We start from the raw sequence: 13,654 nt of genomic DNA on the forward strand, positions 1-13,654 counted from the left end.
GAGCGCACAGTGTTGCTGTGGACGAATGCAATTCTGCGTTAGATGCCAGCCCCAGTCAGCGGCAGCAGCACTATTTGTCTTGAACCAGCCCCACGTCTGATTACTAATCCATATTTGTCCATTTTCTTCTGTACATCCGCAGTAAGCCTGGAATCACAATGGCCGCCGACGCAACCCGCCAGCGCAAGGCGTCCGCAGATGGAAAAGCCGATATGGAAACAGATTCGGACCGACTCGGATTATTTATGCAAATTCATTCCACCTACGTGTGCGCACCAGAAGATACGCTGACGGTTAATTGTTAAGGCAGCTGACTTTGTCTTTTATTCCATCTTTTTTATTCCATCTTTCCATGCATTTTTATTTTTGGCTGTTTGTTTTCTTGCGGTGTTTTTCTTGTAACCCAGTCTTGTTGGGGGAGAGAGGATGGGTGATGAGGAGTGCAAATGGTCGTACATAGATGTGAGCTAAAAGGCCATGACACCGAAGCCTCTTTCGGATCTTTTTATCTGTAGCCTGTGCTCGGGACGAGAGCAAACGACTATTGGGTTTGAAGGGCTGTTATTGCTCCGAGCATTGCACCACAGAAAGGGTGTCTTAATCGAATTTCCACACCAAGCCAGGGCCAGCGATCGATGCTAAATGAGAATGGTTCTGTAATTATGGTTCTGTGGAATTAATTTTGCGATTGCTTGCCCCTCTGGCTGAAACTTTTTTTTTTTTAATCCTATTCGGCCATTCACGCGATGTGTCTCTCTCCATCTTTCCTTCGCCCAGTCTCCGAAGGCCTTTTCTACTTTTATCAGTCACTGATTTAAAACAATGTCACGAGAGTTGAAATCATGCGGATGAAACGAAATTAATTCGCGGCCGACGCTGAGTTTGTGTGTGTGTGTGAGAGAGTGGCGGAAGGAAGGAAGGGAGGAGGAGAATTGGAGAAGAATAAGACAAAAAGAAAAGAAAAAAAAATGAGAGAAAATCACAAGTCGCGATATTGCCTTGTCTGGAGTTTCCAAACAGCATTCATATCGCTTCGTTATCGGTCGGTGGCATCGTGTGACCTGGTCGCCCACACGGAGATTACCGAGCGTCAATCTGTCAGCGACTCGGCAGTGAAATCGACATTTTTCGTAACATGTCGTAATATTACGCCATCAAACTCGAGGTGGGTCACGCCAGGTCACATCAGGCCGAGGCCTCCAGTGGCCTGCACATCTCGCTGAAATGAAATTAGTTTTACTGATCTTAATATTCCACGCGATCTGTCCTTCACACCTCTGACAAAAGATGGCCTTTCTGTGTAAGTGCTTGTGGAAAGCCCGAAATTTCAATTCGCTTCCGCAGTTTCGCTAATTACTTTCTCGTGGGTAGAAAGAATGTAGAGATGATTATGAGACATTGATTTGGACTGAACATACAATCAAACGTACATACGCACGCGCGCGCACACACACACAAGCGAAGAACCAGGAGTCTGTAGGTCTGGTAACATGTTGGCCGGTGTTATACAGTTTATGATGGGATTTGTTTTGTTCTTTGTTGTTGTTTTTTGCTTGTTTGTTTGTTTGCTTTTGTTTTGTTTTTGTTTTTGTTTTTTTGTTTGTTTTGTTTGTTTGTTTGTTTGTTTTTGTTTGTTTTTTGTTTGTTTGTTTTTTGTTTTGTTTGTTTGTAAATGAGTTTTTTTAAACGATTGCATTTGAGTGGTACATGTATGGCATTATATTACACGGAGTATGATTCCGTCTGTCAAGTTTTTGTTGCAGCAGTTCATTACTTTCTATTCCAAAGTCAACAATTCCCCATGATAAACAATATATGATCAGCCCGGTTAGTCAGTCGGTAGAGCATGGGATTCTTAATCCCAGGGTCGTGGGTTCGAGCCCCACATTGGGCGTCCATTATTTATTTTGGATATCGGAACCACGTCGTCCAAAACTGGGTCCGCTGGTGAGGTGTTGTTGCGGACCTATGCTCCTCAAAGGACCAACAAGGAATAAACTAAAGGATGTACAAGTATATTTTAAAGAAGGAACGAAATGCTGCAGAACCGGAAATATGCGTGTGCATTCTTGCATGCGTGAGTGCGGGAGAGCGCGAGAAAAACAGTCGTACGGAGACAATTAACACAGGGGCTGGGATGAGAGGAAGGAGTTAACAGGAGGAGGAGAGGGAGGAGGAGGAGGAGGCGAGGGCCCGATCAATAGTAAAGTACTCATTAAAGCTCGAATCAAAACTGTATTGAACTTTCGCTTAGCCCCAAACGACGTGAGTCTTTTGAACCAAAAAAAAAAAGAGTTATGAAAAGACATTTAAAGAAAATTAACATTTGCAAAAAAAAAAACCGCATGGTCTATCGAGTAATATATATTAATCTTTCCGTACGTCAGTAGAATGCAGATGCACTACTAATGATTTTAGCCATTTTGACTTCGTATAGTCAGGAACTTTGAAGCTGGGGCGGTCTGCAACGTTGAATTTTCTTTTCTTCTTGTCCTTTTTTTTCTTCGAGGCTACTGAAGGTCCGATTCGCTGAAACTTCTGAAGACGATTGTGTCGGGACGTCAGGTAGGACGGAGAGGGAAGTCACGGCAGTGGCGTCTCCTACTTTTTATGATCACGTGGCTCTCAGGGCACGTGATCAATCAATGGGCGCTGTCTGTTGGTGCCGGCACGCACCCTCTCACGAAACCAGATCATCAGCATGGAGGCTGGGAGTGCGTAACCCATTACCACCGCTTCTTCAGCCATGAGATAGTGAGGAGGGAGGCTACAGAACAGTTTTTTTTTTCTAAAACTGGAAGTAAGACAGCTTCTAGACAAGCAATTGTCAGCTCAGAGACACACAGAGACAGGGAGAGGAAGACAGGGTGTGGGTGTATGGGAGGGTGGGTGCACCCGGTTCACACTGTAGCCTGACGGGATCGCTCGCAGGAAGCGAGTGTCTAGCAGGCTACAAGACACTGGAGCTCGCTACTCAAAGATATTTCCGAGGTTCCCACATCCCAGTACTACTTTCCCCAACATGTGTGTAGTAAAATGTGGATTAGTAATTGTTTTTAAAATTCACGTTTCCTTTCAAGTTGATAAATTTTAATTAATAAGTTTTATATTTGTCTGACCATTGCTGTAAGTGTTAAATTTGTGTTTGATACCTATGCTAGTATGATGGCTTTATCCTCTTTATCTTGGGTTATTTTATTTCGCTTATAAGTCGGTCTCATTATTTTGTGTTATTTTACCTTATTGAAAATATTCCTTACCCGTTTTTTTTTTCCCCGAACTACGGGGAGTTTAGTAGTGCTGGGATGTGGAAACCCGCCGAGATACCCATGTGTGTGAGAGAGAAAGAAAAATTTGTTTAACTTATATATATAGACAGGAGGAGCGTGTGTATGCGTTTGTACTTGTATCCTTGTTTGTTTTTAGTGAAAGAATTTTTTAAAATTAATTCGGGAAAAACTTCACAGCAGCTGATGATATTATTCATTCATCAGATAAAATTTAACTCGTGCATCGATACAGACAGAACGCACGCGCGCACGCACTTACATACGCACTGATTTAGCCAACTTGTTTCAGTAAGTTCTAGCTCCAAACAACTTATATGGTTATTAGTACAGTTCATATTATATGGATATTAGTATAGGTCATATTATATGGTTATATTGCTGGTTTAAGGAGAACAGAAACGTTCCAGGCGTTGATGGGGTGGGATACACTGTCAGAGTTATCAGCTGAAGGTTGGCTTGTAGTTAATAAAGACACAAGTGAACTCAAAACACACACACACATTTACACACACACATTCTCTCTCTCTCACACACACCTCCTTCAGTTAAACTGTCTCCTAATACTTTCAAGGGTTCCCCTCCCCTAAAATCACGTCTGTAAATCGAGGACTTTTGTAACTACCACAGACAACTGCTAAACATTGAGTAGTTGTGCCCTTAATGTCATTTGCATACTAATGCCGGCCATCCACGCGCCAGCGAGCAGCACAATGCCGTGGAGACGACAACTCCACCATAAAGGGAGCTAACCCTGCGGCATCCACAACAGATCGGGTAATCCACCCCGCCCTCCTATTCTCTCCCAACGGCTTCCCTCTAAACCATTCCTCCTCCCTTCCCCCGTCAGCAATGAAAGATGTGGGGGGGAGGAGGGGGAGTGGACGATAGGACGATGCAACTTTTAGGCTGGAATTTTTTTTTTTGAACGCACACACACACACGGGGGGAAAAAAAATCCTCCAGCAATCGACACAGATTTGCAGACAACATGGCGGAGGCAGCTGAAAGGGTCAGTGCTACAAAGAAGGATGTGCATAATTAAACAGCGAAGACCAGGCTTCACTGACGAAAGTGCATGTGGGGCCAAGGGACTTGTTTCACAAAAAAAAAAAAGGTGTGGGTGGTGTGGATAGGGAGGCTGGAGGAGGACCCTCCGGGGTTATTCTCCCCCTTCCCCGTCAGAGCCAATGTCCGCGTTTTAATGAGCACGGCGAGAAATGCTGGCGCGGACCTGATGCGGACATTAAAACCTGTGGAGTTTACAAAACCCGCGTTTTGCTCGGAAAATAACATCGTCATTGCATATCCATCAAAATGTTGAGGCTAGAACTGCCTTCCATTTTGGAAATTTTTGTGCAGGGAGAGTTGGTCGTTTGGGAGTAGTTGCCGGGGGTACAGGGAGGGGGAATGAGAGAGGGGAGGATGAGAAAGGAGGAAAACGGTGTGTATGTCTTTATGTGTGTGTGATGCTGGTCGAGAAGGGGTGGGGTAGTGACTGGAATTGATTCTCTCTTGTGTGAAATAATGCAGATATTTTCCAAAGCTATTTGTGCAAATGCAAGTCACTGATTAGGCCGTGTCAGCGCTAATGAAAGATGAATGCCGGTGAGAGCCAGAGATCGATGCGACTCGCTCGTAAAGATATAATTCTGTCCCTAATTCCCAGCCCTTCATGTAAGAGGGCCCCAAGACAAGAAAATTTGCTCTCCCCGCAGCAGCCGTAGAGAAGAGCTTTAATTAAATTGGGGTAAATCGAGCCGACGTGGTGTGCAATGAAATGTCGTCTGCTAAAGACAAGCCCGGTGCTCGGGTATTGCGCGCAGACGATACGATGCATGGTCTAATGAGCGGAATTTTAGTTGTGAACATTCATCATTGCGAGCTAACGAAATTTGTCGGGTCGCAGCCATTCGTGGGGAGGAGGGATAGAAGGAAGGGGTGAGGATGAGTCGGATGAGCTGAAGGCTGCAAGTGTCACCCCGTGACCTCAACTCGGACGGTCTAGTTTTCTTAGCTATCCACATCCACACACACACACGCACACACACATATCTCTCCAGAGATGCGGGCACAGGTCCCCTTATCCCCTTCCCTCCATCCGGCAAATTATTGGCATTACACGAATCATCATCAGAATTCTCTCCATGGCCGCCATTCAGTATCCGAATTCTTGCACGTATAATCCCATAAGTTTTTGCGTTCTTCTTAGCGCCTAAGTCAATCATCTCTTCAGGGGCGAAATTACTGGAGGCCGAGTCTCAGGGGCCTTGGGCAAATATTTGCCAGCGGTTGTGAAGAGGGGGGAAAAAAGTGTCTTAGCAAACAGGGGCCGCGGGCCGAGTCCCAAGATTAATTAAGTGCCGTGAGATCAGCGGACGCGGTCCATGAAATTGTTTGTTCTGCGCGGTTTCAGGACCAAGCCAGCACCTCGGCATATTTTTACGTCAATTTTGAGTCACCCGTAGCAATTTCCCCCATGGGGGAGTGAAACGATATATAAAAAAGAGGGAGGCTAGGCTTTATGATTCTGCTTAACTTTTCGGCCATAGTTTGTGCAAGTGGGCAGACGGCTATACACTGGTCCACCCCCCTCTCTCTCTCTCCCCACCCCTACCTCATTTCTCTTCGCTCTTCCCACCCATCCTCCCATCCCCTAGCTGTTTAACCTGGACTTCAGTAGACTCTCTAGTTCCCCTTCGCAGGCAGTCAACAAGTCGTTCTTTGTGATGGCGCGGCTGAAGGAAAAATTAATCCAACACGGTTCCTTAATATGGATTTTTTGCCATCTGCACCTCAGACGACTTCGGTCCTTCGCCTAATCTCGTCATCCGCCGTTCTGCAATCTTTCTATACCTCTGTTTATGCGCCAACCTTTTCTGATTAATCTCTCCACCACCACCACTACCACATCCCCTCCCCCTCTCACAACCAACCCTACTCCCACCATCCATCCATCTGTAGCTTGGGCGAAGCTTCGTTTATATAAAAGTCATTAAATCGGGTGGTGTACGTAGTACAGGGTTTTGTAGGGTCTGAGGCCTGGCAACTCCCTCCTCTTCTCTGCTGACGGTGGAGATGAAAAGTAGGGGGAAGGGGGTGAGTAATTGTGGTAGCTCTGCGGAGGTGGGAGGGTTTTGCAACTTTTCAGAGTGTGCGAAATTGCTGGTATGAAAAATGTGAACAGACGGCTGAATGCCAGTGCGTTAAGTGTATTGCTTGCGTTTGTGATACACGGGAGGAGGTTTCATCAGGACAGCGATTTGACAGTCTCGGCAGACAGAGGTCCGTTACCACCACCACCTCCTCCCTGACCCAAATTTTTACTTCTACTGTTTGTCTTCGGCCTCCCCCACACCCACTTTCCAATCTCCACTCCCTCCCTCCAAAAAAAAAAAAAAACAACATCCACCTATGTTGTCCATTATTGTCATTCCATCGAGCACGCGCTCGGAAGCAGGTAAACATACACACGTACATTATCAAACACACGAGCACGCACACAGATACACACCTGTCCTCATGGGTAACAGCAAACACTATCTGTCTTCTGTCTGTGTAGTAATTAATGTCTTCTTCTGTCTGTGAGATAACTGATAAGGTCTTCTGTGCATTAGCGGGTGAGCTCGCTTCTAAACTGGAAACTGATAGGAGAACTTTGTTTTGATATAAAATGTTTTCTCGAGCTATCTTTCTCTTCCATACACTCTCTCATTTTCACACCCTCACGCAGACACACACACACAGGACTGATGTATAGGAAGATGCTAAGCTTTTTTGGAGGGGAGTGAGGGATGGAGGCAAACTCTATCCTGACAGTGAACGACGTTCACATTCTTGCCTCCTCGGTATCTTTTCTGAGGTAGCGGCTGCTCACCTTTCCACTCCCCCTGATTCCTACACAAAGATGCACTGACGCCACACACACACATCTCATTCTTTCACACACACACACTTAACTCTCGGCACACACATACACACATCTCCCTTCTCACTAACAAACACACATACTTTTTCTCTTATTCATATTCTCACTCACAAAGAAACAGACCAAGGGTATGGGGAAAAGCTACTTCTTTAATTTCTTTTCTTTTTAAAAAAAAAAAAAAAGAAAAAAGCTGTGCTCCTTCCAGTCTGCGACATCACGCAGTTTCGGCTAGCCTAACTCTCGCAGAGTCTCATTCTTACTCTCGAGATGCTCTTCACCTTGCTGTCCTGCTTAGTCGTATTGATCAGCGCCCATGGACAGCAGAAAGTTAGCAGAAGATTGTCGGTCGTTCCCACGTAACAAACGACATTGCGCCGTTAGCCGGCCCCGCAAAAACTAGGGCGGAGACCTGTCAATGTTCATTATTCACAGCCCGACAATCACCAGACGCCATTTCCGGTCGGCCCGGCTCCCTTTCTAATTAGACTGGCAATCAATATAGAAGTCAACATACGATTTCCATCACCGGCTACCACCACGGCTTGCAGAGGATAGTTGCGGGGGAGGGTGGTGAAGGTGGAGAGTTGGTAACTCAAAATTCTTCAAGCTCGTCTGTGCTTCCCTCCCACACCATCCCCTCCCTCTCTCTTTCTCTGTCTGTCTCCCACCCTTCCCGTTTTACGCTACAACTGTCGCTTTCACCGTCGCAGCCATCATCATCAACATCACCGTTATCAACACTACCACACCACCGCCCCACCGACGACCGCCACTACCATCAGCATCACCAACAGCCAACCAGTCCCTCCCAAAAAAAAAAAAAAAAAAAGATCTTCTTTGCGTGGCTTCCGTTTCTTTGTCGACCAAAAGGTGAACGCCAAGACTGACATTTAGTGTGAAATTCGTTCCGACTCTTCCCAAGCTAATGGCCGCAGACTTTCAAGATGGCGCAGTAACTGAGTTTTGATCCGCTGAAGGCTGCTGTGCGGCCTGAACGAGCTTTAAAAAAAAAAAAAACCTACTCGTGCGTTATGGCCCGCCCTTGAGTGAGGGCAACAAAAACGAGCCGGTGCCGGCGCTGGGTCATCGGTCACGCAGACGAGAGAAGCCAACGGCGTTTCGATGACAAAACGAAGGAACCTGTTGACATCGATTAGGGAGACCAGCCGCTCCTTTGGCGTCGCAGTCGGACAACATTTAGGCGTGACCTGGCAACAGGTTCCACTGGGTAGTTTCACTTGTGTTGAGTACCGTTGCTTTGGCAGTCACGCCAAAAAAAGAAAAAAAAAAGGAGGAGAAAAAAAACCCTCACTCGTCAATCGATATCAAAGTAGGCTGCAGTTGCCATTCCAGAACCTCCATGCTCTTTTTTCAACAAGCTACACAGGACCGGATGGTCCCCTGCGTCTGTGTCCAAGCTCAGGCGGGAACCGGGGGTTTGTTGGGGGGGAAGGGGGGCGGAGGTTGTGGGGTAATGTGGGAGGAAGGGGGAGTTAACCCATCCGCCAGACGTCGCACGCCTCCAAGATTTAACACTTGCGACGAGTAAGTCTGAACAGTTTGGATAAATTGTAACATTTCAGTAAGAAATTGAGAGATTTATTCAGTTTGCAGCTGATTTATTCGATTTCCACACAATGCGTGCATGGGTTTGTGCGTGGGGACGTATTAGTGTGTCGGTGTTCGTGTGTGTGTGAGAGGGTGTGGGGGTTAAGTGCAGTTTCAAAAAAGAAATAGATGAAGTAAGCAGGTGTTGTCTTTCTTTCTACATTGTGGTGTTACAATAGGGTTTCTATTGTCCACTAGCTTTAATTTACTCGTCTCCTTCTTCCCCATCCTCCTACTCCCTCCCAAGACACTCCAAAACTTCAGGAGAGAAACGCTTCAAGCATTATGTACTGACCTGAATTAACAACTGCATCGAGTCTCCTTTGTGATCCCCGTACAAACCAGGGGATTAATTTATACTGTGTTACTAACCTTGTGATCGTGCGAGTGCAAAGCAAGGATGAATTCTTGTCGCTGAACCAATGAACCAAGGATGCGAGGTTTCCGATGTTCCTTTTTTTTTTTTTTTGTTTGTTTTTTGTTTTGGTGTTTTTTTTTTTTTTTTTTGTTTTGTTATGTTTTTGTTTTTGTTTTTGGTCTTTTACCGCTTCCCCGCAGATGCACTTCAGTCTAGTATTCCTATACCTACATCTCCAAACCTATACCTGTTTGCTCCTGAACGACCCAGCTTTGCTTCGGGTGAGGTAACATTACCTCTGGTCTGTAGCTTTTGCTTGTGATGATTAATTTTTCTTCTTTTCAACTGACGTGCAGCTCAGCAACTCCATTTCCTCCTCACACCTACCATCCCCAGTGTTCAGAACACAACAAACGTTTGACAGTTTTCTCTTCCTCTCTTGGGGCTGTAGTTATAAAACGAGAGTAAGTCGTTTCCCCAGGGCAAAATGAGGAACTCAAGGAAAAGCGTCTTGTTTGCGAAATTATAAAGTGATGTTCAGACCCCTCGGACACTACTTCATGTTTCTTTATCCCCAGAGCATCTTTGCCACCGCTTTACAACTACGGCTCCAGGGGTTACACATCATCTGCGAGGTCTGGACATCGCGTTATGACTTCGGAAGCAAGATGCTTATCCTGGAGTTTCCCATATTGTCCCAGGGCAATGACTTGCCCTCGCTTCATAACTACCGCCCCTGGGGATGAATGTAGCTTTCGTCTTGCCATCAGACAGGTACCCAGAAAACACCCGAGAGACCAAGAAACTTCGGATAGGAGGAGACGGAGGAGGCCAATGAAAAAATTGTTTTATCATTCGTGGCTGGAGACTATATCCAGTTTGTCGTTAGTCACTGCTACAAACTGCAGATCATCATTATTCACTTTTCAATAGGAATCTTAGAATGGGAATCAGAACTTGTTCGGAGCAACCCAACCCTAACACCAACGTGTAGGATATGACTGATGTTGCGAGATGATGATGGGTCTTCTCGCTTTTCAGAAACGGTGGCGAAAGCGGTTGCAGTTGTTCCCCTGTTATTGACTGATAAGTAAATGGGAGTAATGGTGGGGGTAGGTGGTAGTGGGAGTGATAAGTCACAGGGGCAAACGAATGATCATGTTAAACCTCGCCATTATTCTCGACCTGTCCGTGCTAAACCACTGGGGTGCATTGACTGTGTTGCACGCCAGGGAGGACACTGATGAGAAAACAGTTGGTAACGGGACGAGGAATGAACCACAATGGGATGAGCCCAGGGTTTTATTCATGCTTCAAACTGAATGTTATAATGGATCCCTGGAGCATTCTTCAAATCGACTCTGTAGTTGGTCTAATTACAGCAATTAGAATAAATTAATCTGGCGAAGTGGTTCAAGCAATTTGTGTTTTAAATGCAGGCAATGGCCCGAATAAAGTTGTCAGCACTAATTTCGCATCGGTCGAGCAGGTGAGAAAGTGAAAGGGGGTAATTATTTACATAGGAAAGACTTCTATTTGTTGGGAGGGGCTGGGGTGGGATGAGTGCATGTATGGCCAAAAGCAGGAGCGTGCAGTTAGAAGGTTACCTTCAGTAAGAAATTTGGAAGTACCAACAGAGTTTGCTCGTCTGGAAGGGGTGGAGTAATAAATCCTACACACACTTACCCAGGTAACACCAAGGTGAGAACAGCCTTGTCCTACGTAAAAAGATGATGTGGCTGTCTTCGGTTCTGCTGATCTTCGTTGGTGAGGGTCTTGAGTAAGTGAAAGACCTTACTGTTACCTCCCTTTGCCATCCATCTCACGGCATTTCCCCTCAATCCACTTTACCCTGGCTGCCTTCATCCATTTCCTTATATCGCTTGACCTGCCTATACTCGGCTGCATGGGAGGATCAAAGGTGGAGAAAGTGCAGACTGGCCAGCAGGTTCAAGTTATTTCAGCATGTCGCGGCCGGGTCAGATAGGCCTCTCGATTTTTATGAGGCATCTCCGAGTTCTGGCGGCGTTATAACCCATTACACGTATTTTACAGGCGCCTTGCTTTTGTTTCCCCTTGATTTGGTTTTGGCCTCCCAGGGCATTCATGTGTGTTCTGATTTTCATAACCTTCGACGAGGCAGTTGACCGCCTGTTTCTCGTGCATAACATTTTCAGCGACGAGCAAAATGTTCTAGCATGCGTCAACAGTTGTAGACGTTTCTCTCCAGGACGTCTTCATTGTCAACAGCAAACACTCACCCAGACGATCATGATGTTTTCAACACTTTCCTCTTTCACTTTGATTGTCATTATTCCCGAGCTGCTTTGCAGAAGACAGTTTTCCTCCTTGCAATCCTTTTAATGTAAACTGGACCTTTTTTGCTATAAGTATTTTCATCATTATCTTGCTAATTACCTTTCTTCCTGCTTCACCCTCTATACTCCATCCCACCCCAACTGTATTCAGAGACTGATTCACTTCGACTCCACGTTCCTAGCACTATGGAGGTCCTTCTGCTTGGAACACATTCCCCTTGCAGCTACTCAAGGCTACAGTTTCAAGCGACTACCTAAGACTCACTCATTTAACCTTTGACTTTCAAAAACTTCCCAGCGCCTTGGATTGTTTTCGAAAGATCGGCGAGCTTTATAGATCTCCTAAACTAGTCCATCCTTATACTTCAGTACTGGAAAGATTACGATTGCACTTTTAAAAAAAGTCCTAATATAAGTCGCTTGCCGTGCTAGAGAATGTTTAAAAGGGATGTGTATGTTTCACTCATTATTTTCTGAAATAGTTGTTTGGTGGCGTTTCTGACCAATAGGATTTAGACGGTTATGTTGACAAAATAAAAATTTATTAAGGAATGAGAGCTAAGAAATTCTTACCGCGAGGTCAGCCCCTTCCCTAAAGGATCGTTGAGTAGTTGTGATCACGCTTCATGAGTCACAATAAAGTCTGCTTTTTTCCTACCTCATCCCTTCTTCTTCGAATGAGCAAATTAATTTTTGTTAGTATTTTGTGGCGTTATCGAGGTCTCTGAACATAATGAATCCGGAGTATGGTTGGAGTGGGGAATTGATGTTTTACGCCGAACCAGCAACTAAGGCTATATCAGATGCCACATGCAAACAGATGCCACATGCAAAGAAAGAATAGCGCTCCCGAGAGAAGAGCTGAACCCAGGACATCCAACCCTCACTATATTGGTGTTAGCACTAACCATTGCTGTTTCAATGGTGCGTACAGATCCTAATAGGCAGGGCAGTGCTTAGGGGCAGACAGACGAGGCATCTGCCTAGGGCCCCGCACTTTTGATAGTCATCAGGGGCCCTATGCCTATGCCTCGGGCCCCACGGAGGTTAATAAAGGCCGGCTTGCAAACAGTCATGTCTTGAGTGCATGCTTTCTGTGCCAGATAATCATCTCAAACACATGCGCTGTCTTTGTCGCTCTTTTTTTTTTTTTTTAAAGTAAATTAATGAGCGAGAGTTTAGACACTGTCATTGCAAACTCGATCTGCCCTCGTTGAAAAGTTTGGATCACTGTTCTGGGTCTCTCTGTGATCATTTATTGAGTCCTCTTATCCGCCATTAGCAAACTTATCATAGAACCCGCAGTAAACTTAATTGCACGTCTGGAAATATGAGCAAAAAGCCGCACAGCGGTGAATGCCACGCTGCCACGCTGGTAAAACCGCAGGTAACGGGAGAAAACTCCATCGTTAACATCCTTCATGTGAGTTACCACCCTTGACCAATCTACTTTCTCTCAAAGAACGTCGTCGTCTGACTTGAATGATTCGTTCACGGATATTATAGAAGTCTGTGGATCCATCTGTATTTTCATCCATTGCAAAATTCACTAGAATGGATATAAGTTAAGATTGTTTTTTGTAATCTTTTAACATTAAATTAAAAAGTCTTATTTGCATTCATCCGGAATCCTCCCATAATCTCTGGACACCAACACTCATTATTACCATCTATGGATTCTACCCACTCCAGGGATATTGTCTTTTTCTTTAACGTGTTTATGCTTCCGGGAACACTAAAAAGAGGTAGCATTTACAGTAAAAGCAAGACAAATCCACATAAATATTGTAAAAAGAAATCAGGGTGCTTCAGGACTTAATTACTGTCACAGGCTCACTTTGAAGTATGATATTCAAATATCTAACCTAGAACAAAATCTGTCACTGCTTAGGGCTCCGTAAAATACCAAATATTAACATTGTTAATAGGGTTTATGACCGGTTGGCATCAAAATATCAATTAAGGTAGACAAAAAGTTTATCATTTTATAAACAGGACAACTGTGCAGAAAATTGTCTCACAGATAGTACAAGAAAGCATCTTGAAAATGATTTAAAAATAACTCAGACATGATATCAAAAACAATTATTTTTGCTACGTGCCTCTTCCAAGTCGGTTAAAATCTGTAGATGAGGCTGACAAGATAGAAATTCAA

At 45.0% G+C, this 13,654-nt stretch overlaps 1 non-coding gene across 1 annotated transcript; it reads left to right on the forward strand.

Moving 5' to 3' along the window:
- Positions 1-1,822: 1,822 nt before the first annotated feature.
- Positions 1,823-1,894, forward strand: Trnak-cuu. The gene has a single exon. It is a non-coding gene; the product is annotated as a tRNA-Lys (tRNA).
- Positions 1,895-13,654: the final 11,760 nt, after the last annotated feature.

The sequence above is a fragment of the Pomacea canaliculata genome, linkage group LG12, assembly GCF_003073045.1.
Source record: "Pomacea canaliculata isolate SZHN2017 linkage group LG12, ASM307304v1, whole genome shotgun sequence".
NCBI classification, from domain to species: Eukaryota; Metazoa; Mollusca; class Gastropoda; order Architaenioglossa; family Ampullariidae; genus Pomacea; species Pomacea canaliculata.